The following is a 9,423-nucleotide window of genomic DNA, read 5'->3' on the forward strand; positions in this document are numbered from 1 at the left end:
TTTGTTTTCTGCAAGAGTCAGGCAGGAATAAATGCAGGGTTTAAAGAAGGAAGGTGGCATCTGATGAGGGTCTTTCTTGCCGTTAGATATCGGAGACACTGGAATGCTGAACAGAGAAGGAGATGGCTTTACATAAGACCTCAGCTGAGTCTGGGTTGGGCCAGGCTAGGTCCCAGCTGGGCTGGTAACAGGGGAGTTCTCGGAGAAGTGCTGACTCTTACAGTGATAATAGATAGGACCAATTGCACTTGGCTGCAAATGGCGCAGAGAACAGGAGATGGAAGCCAAGTTGGTCAGCTAAACTGCTAGGCTGAGGCCCTGGGGAACATGAATGGAAGTGTCCGTGGATGGTGACAGGAAAGACGAGAATGTTCTGGTTCACAATGATGAGTTCTTAACGGGACCCTGCTCGACTCTACTTAGATATTTGGCATCTAGGGGGAAATGGGCTGGATATCCTGAGGAACATGGAACCCAAAATAAGAGGGGTCCCCTCGGGAGCTCTGAGAGTAGACAAGCTCCCCAATGAGATGAGCAGAGCCTGCAAAGGATCCCTGGGGACTAGGCCTATGGCGTGAGAGACAAGCAGCCAACAAGGGAAAGAAAAGAGGCTTGGCTGGCAACACCTCACAAGTCCAGCCAAAGAGCAAAGGCTCATTCCCAGAGCAGCCCTTCTTCTGAGGGGACACGGGTGCAGCAAGATGAGCCTGAGCTCCCTCACACCTCTCTGTGATCTTGGGTAAGAATTCACTTCTCTAAGTCAGGCTTCCTTAGGTGTCAATTATAGATAAGTGCCACTGCACAGAGTTACTGTGAAGATCAGATGGGATTATAATTGTTAAGTATGGGGCATTTAATAGGTGTTTAATAAACCTCCTGGCCTGTCTGTTTGCAGGGGCCTACTCTTTGAGCACATGCGCCATTCTGCCCTGTGTCCAGAGAAGAACAGACTGGCCTTTTGCTATACTCCCTGTGGACCAAGTGCTTTTCTAAGTGTTTTCCACATAGTTGCTCACTCTTCAAATAACCTTCTGGGTAGCACTTTTTGCATATATGGAAACTGAAGCTCAGAGACTTACCCAAAGGCACACAGCTCTGAGGTGCCGGAGCCAAGTATCAGAGTCTGCTCGGCTCTGCTCGGCCACCCTGGGATATTCTGCCCGCAGACCATGAGCTCCTTGAGGGCAAGGAGGGCCTCCTGGAGAATCTAGCACCATGCCCTACACGGTACCAGTCACGACACCCTGCAGAGCATTCAAACAGCATACTGGGCTACAGCACTCTGATAGGTCCTCAAAGCAGCTTCTCAGAGCGCATGGGTGCCATGCCCAGAACAACCACGGTCAGACTGATGTGATGTACAAGAGGCAGAGAGGACTGTGGGGATCAGTGGACAGATCTGCCTGGAGCCAGGGGCTGGGCTCTGAATGTTGAACCCATCACTTACTAACTAGGCAAGTTATATAGCACCTTTGGGCTCAGTTACCTCAAACATAAGGCAGATAATGAAAATACAAACCATAAGGGGTCTGATAATATAGGTAAAGCCTACTAATGGCAAGCTCTGGATAAATGTTCCTCATTTTAAGATGAAGCGCTGAGGCCTGGAAATGAAAGACAGCATCTGCCACTTGTCAGGCATCTGAGATGTTCCAGGCCCTGTCTCTGTCTTATATTCACTTACCACACCACCTGCCTGGGAGGCGGGACTTATTATCCTTCATGACTGGCCAATGAGGAAGTTATGGGACAGAGAGGATGAGGGAGTGCCCCAGTTCACACAGCTGAATGACAAAGCCAACACAGACTTTGTTTTCTGACTCAAAACGCCACACCCTCTCCTGTCCTCAATATATCATGGAATGTTGAAGGGGAACACAGACCTGTTTGCCAGATGGTAGAGAGCACAAACTAGGGCAGAGGAGGAAGGTGGGGGAGGGAGGATGAAGGGCAGAGACTCTCACTGGCTGGACCCCAGGGAGAGGGGCTTTAGAGATGCTCTATCACGCTGTGCCATCACTGTCCCTATGCCCAGGTGAGGAATGTGAGGCGTGGCTAAGTAAAGGCCCTGCCTGAGTTCATGCGGCCAGTAGGCACAGAGCCAGATTAGAACTGGCCTAACTCTAAACTCACGGAATGCCCAGGGCTCCCTGGAGGAGGAGAACTGGCAGGTGAATGGGAAGTAGGGGAGGGAAACGATGACCCACAGGTGTCCCAAGAACCGCCTAGTGTATTCAGGGGACCACACGGCTGCTAAGCGGATCTCTGAAGCCCACACGGATCATGAGAAGGGTTAGCTCCCTCCCAAGAGAGAAGGGGTGCTGGGGACAGAGCCAGGGTTCACCAAGCACACAGGTCTGTAGTGAACATCACTCTGCCAGTCCAAACACACCGTCGGCCTTCTATCTGTCTCACCACGGCGATACCAGGTCCTAGAAGGAAGGCACTGGGTGTCCGTCTTTGTTCTCCTGGCAATTCAATCAGCTGGCATATAGTATTTGAACTCCTGTCACATCCTCTGCTCCACCCACCCCATTGCTTGCTATCCTCATACCCTTTGTTTCTCCTCGAAGAACGTGTCCCTTACCTGACATCAGATATTTACGTATGCATTGATTTACTGTCTATCTCTGTCCCACATGCCAGACGGTGATGATGAGAGACAGTCTGTTATGTACATGACTACGAGCACTTGGTGGAATTCCCGGCCTGTGGGAGGCCATTCATAAACACCTGCCAGATAACTGAACGAATAGTAGGTGCTCAATATAGTTTTGTAAAAGCAGTGACTGGGCGGTGGCAATGGCACCGTACGCTGGGCAGGTACACGTGTTAATGTGCTGGGCCCTCACACATGGCTACGGAAGGAAGAATTCCACATCAGACGAGAGAGGAGTGACCTGCCCATGGTCAGGCGTCTAGTTGATGGCAGGGGTGGGCTTTAGGCCCAGTTCTGTTTGTCTGCACAGCCTGGGCCTGTCCTGCTTCTCCTTGCTGTCCCCAACCTAATGGGGGAATCAGGAAACAAGGTACTTGCTTCCCCCAGGAAAAGTGGCCTCATTTTATGGTTAGCCCACAAGATTTTTAATCTAGTAATTAGAGGATAACGACCAACCAGGCTGACTTAAAGAACTCATCCCCACTGCACCTGTTTCGTGAGCATCTATAAAGCAGTGGATGAGGTAACTGACCTCATCCGGAAGCTTCCTAACAGCTCCGTTGCTTTAATTTCCTGATTTTCCAGGGGCACAGAGAGGTGAGATAAGTTGCCCTTGGCCACAGAACTAGCTCTTGGGAGAGCTGGGCAGAGATTTGACCCCAGCTCTGCTGGACTCCAAAGCCTGCGTTTTTCCCAAGTCGTTTTTCTTTATCTTGTAAGCATGCATTGGTTCTGGAGCCAAACTGTGCAAAGACATAGACAAAGACAGGCATCAGGTCTTATCCTATTCCCATAGGATTTCAGACCCTTGGTAGCAGATTTCACCTTCAGTGTGAGTTTAGTAGTTTTAACAGGAGCCTCTGGAGACTGAAACACTTCATAAGAGTCCAACGAAAACAAATCTCTGAAGGAAATGCCAGCATTTGGGCTGAAGATTGGGTGTAATTGATAACCAACATCCTACCTACACAGCACCATGCCCATTTTCTGGGAACTACTCTGTCCCCACTCCAGCCATAGACCTCTAGCTGGAGAGGCCAGCAACTTATAGAGGCCCACTCCCCAATCTCTGTTGATTGGCCCAAATTGAGCCAATCATGGTCCACGCCTACCTCCAGCCCAAGTTTTGATTGGCTCAATGCAGAGCAATCAGAGACCTTCGCTAGGATTTTCTGAATGGGAACTGAGGGAGGATGTTAGTTAGTCCCTCTCTGCTGATAGGATGTGCAAGATATTCAACTCAAGAATCAAGAGACAGCAAATTCTCAGAAAGATATTTGGAGGTTGAGACAACCTGCTGTTATCCCTGAGGACACATGAGGCTGAGATGGGGGCCTCCTCTGTGGATGCACTTGTTCAGCGCCATAGCCTGCCTCTCCAGGGGATTTCTCCATGGAAATGCCACCCACACAAGGGCCACCCTCACTCTGGTCCCACAACCTCTCATTGACTTTACTTTCTGCCCCTTCCCTAGCCTGAATTTCACCCAGCTGGGGCTGGAATGGCAAAACCCAGAATTTGTGGCTGCCCCCAGAGCCCTTCCCTTTTCATCTGAAATCCACCCACAGAAAAGCACCCCCACCCCACCTATGTCTGCTCCCTTGGCTTCAGGAGGCTGGGTATAGTGTGTGAGAGGCACACACCCACGCTATGCACACAGGCACACATGCAGATCCATGCCTACTCTCCCTTTCAAATAGCTCCCCATTTATAGACGATCCAGCCATCACAGAGTATATTTGTGTCCTTGAATCCAGACCTCACACTTCCATTCACATGCACACATACTCTTCCACGCTGGCCACATAGGCACAGTAGCATCTACAGATGCCCACAATGTCACACACACACACACACACACACACACACACACTCACATTTCACACATGCCTCTTCTATGGGACAGCTAACTTCCCCTGGGAAGGACTTGTACCCCAGAATGTGCAAAGTCAAGAGAACGAGAGGAAGTTAGAAATGGACGGGGGGCTAGAGTAGAGGAGGAGCACATGGCAGAAACAGAAATGTGCTTTATACCCATAATGATGCAAAGAGGAGGTGGATCTGCTTCTTTAGTGACACTAATAGCTCCCTTTGCTGAACACTCTCTGTGCCAGCCCTGTGCTAAAAGAGCTTTACTCCAAAGACCTTCTCCAGAAGGCCTTCTCCAGCCTGACCTCGCAAACCCCACCCTTTTAATATGCGCACGTGTGCACATGCACATGTGCATACATGCGTGCATGCAGATATGTGTGCACACCTGCTCTCTAGCTTGAGTAGACATCTCCACGCACCTGTGTGATAGTCATTTTACATTTCACAACAGTGTATGTTTCTTATTTTTATATTTTTAACTCTTTATCCTTGGATGTACAGAGTGAACTTTTTGGCATCTGTAAGGATGCTCATGCACCTCTCCCGTTTTATCATGTATTTATATCTTGTACACAATACTGGCCAATTTTGTAAATGGATGTGTCATACAGAGAAAAAGAATCACTGAATACTCAAGATTTTAATTTTTAAAAACATCTTACCCATTGTTTATTCTTATACTCTAGAATATATGCCTGCTGCAGGCAGAGCTTTTTTTCTGTTCTGTTGACTGTTAAATTTCCAGTACTACAGTGCCTGGCACATCGTAGGCGATCAATAAAAATGTGGTCTTGTGAATATCTCATCTCATACTCCAGACCACACCATGAGGTCTCTAATCTTACAAGCCAGAGAGTGGGGGGCTTAGGAGGTAAGTGACTGCCTCGGGCACACAGTGTGAGTTACAAGCCAGGTTCTGGCCTGGGCTGTTTGGTTCCAGAACTTGGGCTATCAGTGCTCTGCAAGACTGAGGGAAAGCAAGTTCACTGTCCTCCTCTGGACTGAGCTTGCTCATCTGCAAAATGAAGATAAAGGAAATATTCTCTCATATTTCATTTAGCTCAGGGACTGTGTGATTTCACAGCCAACACTTGGCACGTGTGGAAAACTCGATGCTTATCAAAGCATTTCCAAATAGCTTACCTGATTTGATTCACATGACCCAGACATTGGCCCAGGCAGGTGAATCCGTGGCCTCAGTTCCAACCCTGTTAGTGGTGAGGCCAGCCGTGAGCGCCTGAGTGTCACCAGGGTCGTGGGTTGCTAGAGTGGCACAGATTTCCAGCCTGAATCTTTAAAAGCAGGCTTGATGTGCTGTGCTAGAAAAGTGACAACCCTATTACCTCCAGTTTCTCTATCTTTGTTTCATTCAACTAATGTCCAGGAACACCTACTATGTGCTAGGCACCGCACCAGCCACCGGGGAAGAAGAGCAGACAAATCACTCCTGGGTATGGTCAGTGGGCTGAAGGCGACCCTTAGGAACACATGGGTGGGGCCCCTCGGGGTCCAGGAAGACTTCCCTCAAGAGGAATCAGTGCTTTTGCTGAGACCAGTGGATGTGTAGGAATAAATGGAGCATGGAGAGGGTGTTGCGGTGCTGAGACCCAGAGGTCAGAAAGCCAGACCACTGGGAGAGCCCACTCTGCCCATGATCGCTGCTGGGGACACAATGCTGCACAGCCAGCGCCTCCGATGCCACTGGCTTGCCAGGAAGGAGTTCCTCCCAACTCCTTCACCCGAAGGCTGGCTACTGCCAGGCTCAAAGGTCCCTCCCAGACTTCCTCTCCCTGGCCTGCCTCCCCCCATCTCCAGGGAAGCAGGATTCATCCTAGGCCTGATTTATTAGCCTCATCCTGGAATCATCCCAGATGCTGTCACTGGTCTCATTTACTGACCTGCCTGAGGGCCGGAGAAGGAAATTCATTAGGCCAGGCAGAGCTGGCGGCCAGGCCCATCTGTCTGGGCATCTGTCCCCCATTTCCCCCACTTCTCCTCCCTTTCTATCCTCTCCACCTGCAAAGGGAATTTTGTGCCTGCAACCCTGCTCAGGATCACCAAGGCAATGACACCGCTGAGCTGCTGTCCCCTGGGGAGGATCCAGACCGAGGAGGAGGGGAGGCAGAGCGCTCCCCCAGAAGCTCCTTTGCAGCCAGCCTCCTGCACCACACGGCATCCCCAGGCTGCCCTGACTCAGGAAACAAAGCATTTTCCATGGAGGATATGGAAACCTCCCTCTCCCAGTAACTGCTGGCAGGTACACCAGACCTGCCTGTTTGTATTCAAATGGTGTCTTCCCTGAGCAAGTTGTATGGAAATGAGAACCTCCAACACAGCCTGCTACCTTTAAAGCAGAAGACAAGGGGGCACTTCAGAAGCATCCTCATCCCAACATGGGGCAAGCAAGATGATGTTAGGTAGGGAGTAGAAGAATCAAAGCTTATTATTTTAGTATGTACTAAAGAAATTTTTAATTCAAATTTATAATTAGCATATCTAACCCTTTGATTACATTAGTTGTAGCTGCTTTGACTAAAGCTTAAATAAGTATTTACATTTTTAAAAGCAGGTCAAATTTTTAATGTTAAGTAAATTAACAGTTATAGGAGAGCTACAGATTTTGCAAAAATACTAGAGCTCAGGATACAATGTTTTAAAAAAACTGGGTAGTGAATGCATTGCCAAGGTTACATTCTTCTTGAGGTGGAGCAAACCTCGATTAAGCCAGCCTATTTCATGGAGGGAAACAGCAACCCCAGGTAACTTGCTAAGCCAGCACCTGCTCTCCGCAGCCTGCAGAGGGGAAAGCACTTGAACCAAAAATTGCATGTGTGCAGTGACCCTAAAGTTTAAGTAAACACAGCTTCAGGCCTCACTAAATGTTTAGCTTCAGTGACTGGCTGTCAGGAGGGCAAGGCCTGAGGACCTCTGTCCCCAACAGCTGGCACCTTGGGAGCCAGCTGGGGCAATGCGGGAGGGGAGGGAAAGCCTGGGTCCCCTCTCCTCCCCCTGGTGACCTCTTCTAATATATGGAGAGAGGTAAGGTGCTGAGACCCTTGGAGGCTGCAAGGAACAAATGCAGGGCAGTGTTTAGAGCTTCTTCTGTGTTGGTAATATCCTGGAGTCAAGGGCGCGCACACACACAGAGCAATCGCTAAGAACGGTCACCTCCATCTCTGTGCATAGACACGTGGCCTACATTGTTGCAAGTGTACATTTACACGCAGTCACACTGACTCACACGCAGAGCTGTAGATATAGGCACACACACACCCCACAAAGAATGTACACACAAAAACAGCAACACACCTTCATGTCATTTTATACACATGAGTTCACATTTCATGTGATTCATTTCCTACAGAGACAATAACCATGCCCACAGTCACCTACATAGACGTGTACACATGTTCACGCAGCATCAACACAGAGCTAAACATGCATGCAGACATGCTGGCCTAGATATTCGAACACAGGCAGATACATAGAGAAAGAAAGACACCACATATACAAAGAAAGACACTTAGGCACAAAGATGCACAGCCACTTCCACACTTATATGCACATCCACAGATCCATTATGACACACACAGATAAGTACCCACATAGGTGATCTCAAACACACACACACACACACACACACACACACACAGGATGCAAATATATATTCCTGGCTGTAGTACAGAACAGCCCACTTTTGGCTTGGAAATGTCACATGAGACATAACAGGATCCACCTCTCACGTGTCCCTTCTGTTGCCAGCATCTCAGCTCATCCAAGCACAGAAGCTGAGCCTGAGCCAGGTGTCTGGGTGCAGAGAGGAAGACACTCTCGCCTCCTTGTCACTCCCCTTCCCCAGCCTCACCAATGAGGTCAGGGGCTGAGGGCATCAAAAGGAGATCTCCCCTCCACTGTCCCAAAGGTTTCTGGGGGGACCGCAGTCACACACCCACCCCACACAAGTCTTTGGCACATGGTTTGTATTAGACACCCCATCTGCTGCTATAGCATGAAGCCAGTCAACCCACTGGCACTCAGTCACAGAGATGGGGAGAGAAGGGGGAACCAGAGACCATTTAGGGTAGCAGAATCAAGAGGACCAGAGTTCAAATGCTCCCTCTAAGATTCCACAGCTGTGGATCTTGAGCAGGTCACTTCACCCCTCTAAGCCTCAGAGTCCTCATCTGTAAAGTGAGTGTGATAATAATACCTAGCTCAAAGAATCGCACTGAGAACTAAATTGATAATGCTCATAGAACTCCTAGCCCAGCTCTCATCACACAGTAGGCACACTATACACCAGGATTTCTCAACCTTGATGCTGTGGACATTTGGGGCCAGAGAATTCTCGGCTGTGTGTGTGTACAGTTGGCGGCTGCCCTGGGCAGTGTAAGATATTTAGCGGCATCCCCTAGCCTCTGCCAGCTAGATGCCAACAGCACCCCCATCCGAGTTGTGACAACAAAAAAATGTCTCCAGACATTGCCAAAGGTCTCCTGGGGGGGCAAAATCTCCCCATGTTGAGAATCGCTGCTTTAAATGTTGACTCTTATTTTGTTGTTGTTGTTGCTATGACTGCTACCATCATTAGTACCACATTAGCTGTAAGGCTATCAGAACAGAAAGGGGACCTGGAGGGGACCGAGAAGACACTTTCCAATAGTCACTTCCTTCCTCTCTCTACCTTCCCTTTCCCTTTCTCTGCTTTTGCTCCTGAGGCTACCTCCTGGGACCAGACCTGGCCTGGCCAAGCAGCTGGAGGAAGGCAGTGAGGTACGTGCAGGGGAGTGGGGAGTGGAGTTGGAATTGCTTCCTGAGAATAAGCAGACTGCCCAGGAGCAGCTACACACCCGGGAACGGGGCTTCCTGGGAGAATTGCAGGATGTACCTAG

Source organism: Canis lupus, chromosome 4 (genome assembly GCF_003254725.2).
Source record: "Canis lupus dingo isolate Sandy chromosome 4, ASM325472v2, whole genome shotgun sequence".
Taxonomy (NCBI): domain Eukaryota; kingdom Metazoa; phylum Chordata; class Mammalia; order Carnivora; family Canidae; genus Canis; species Canis lupus.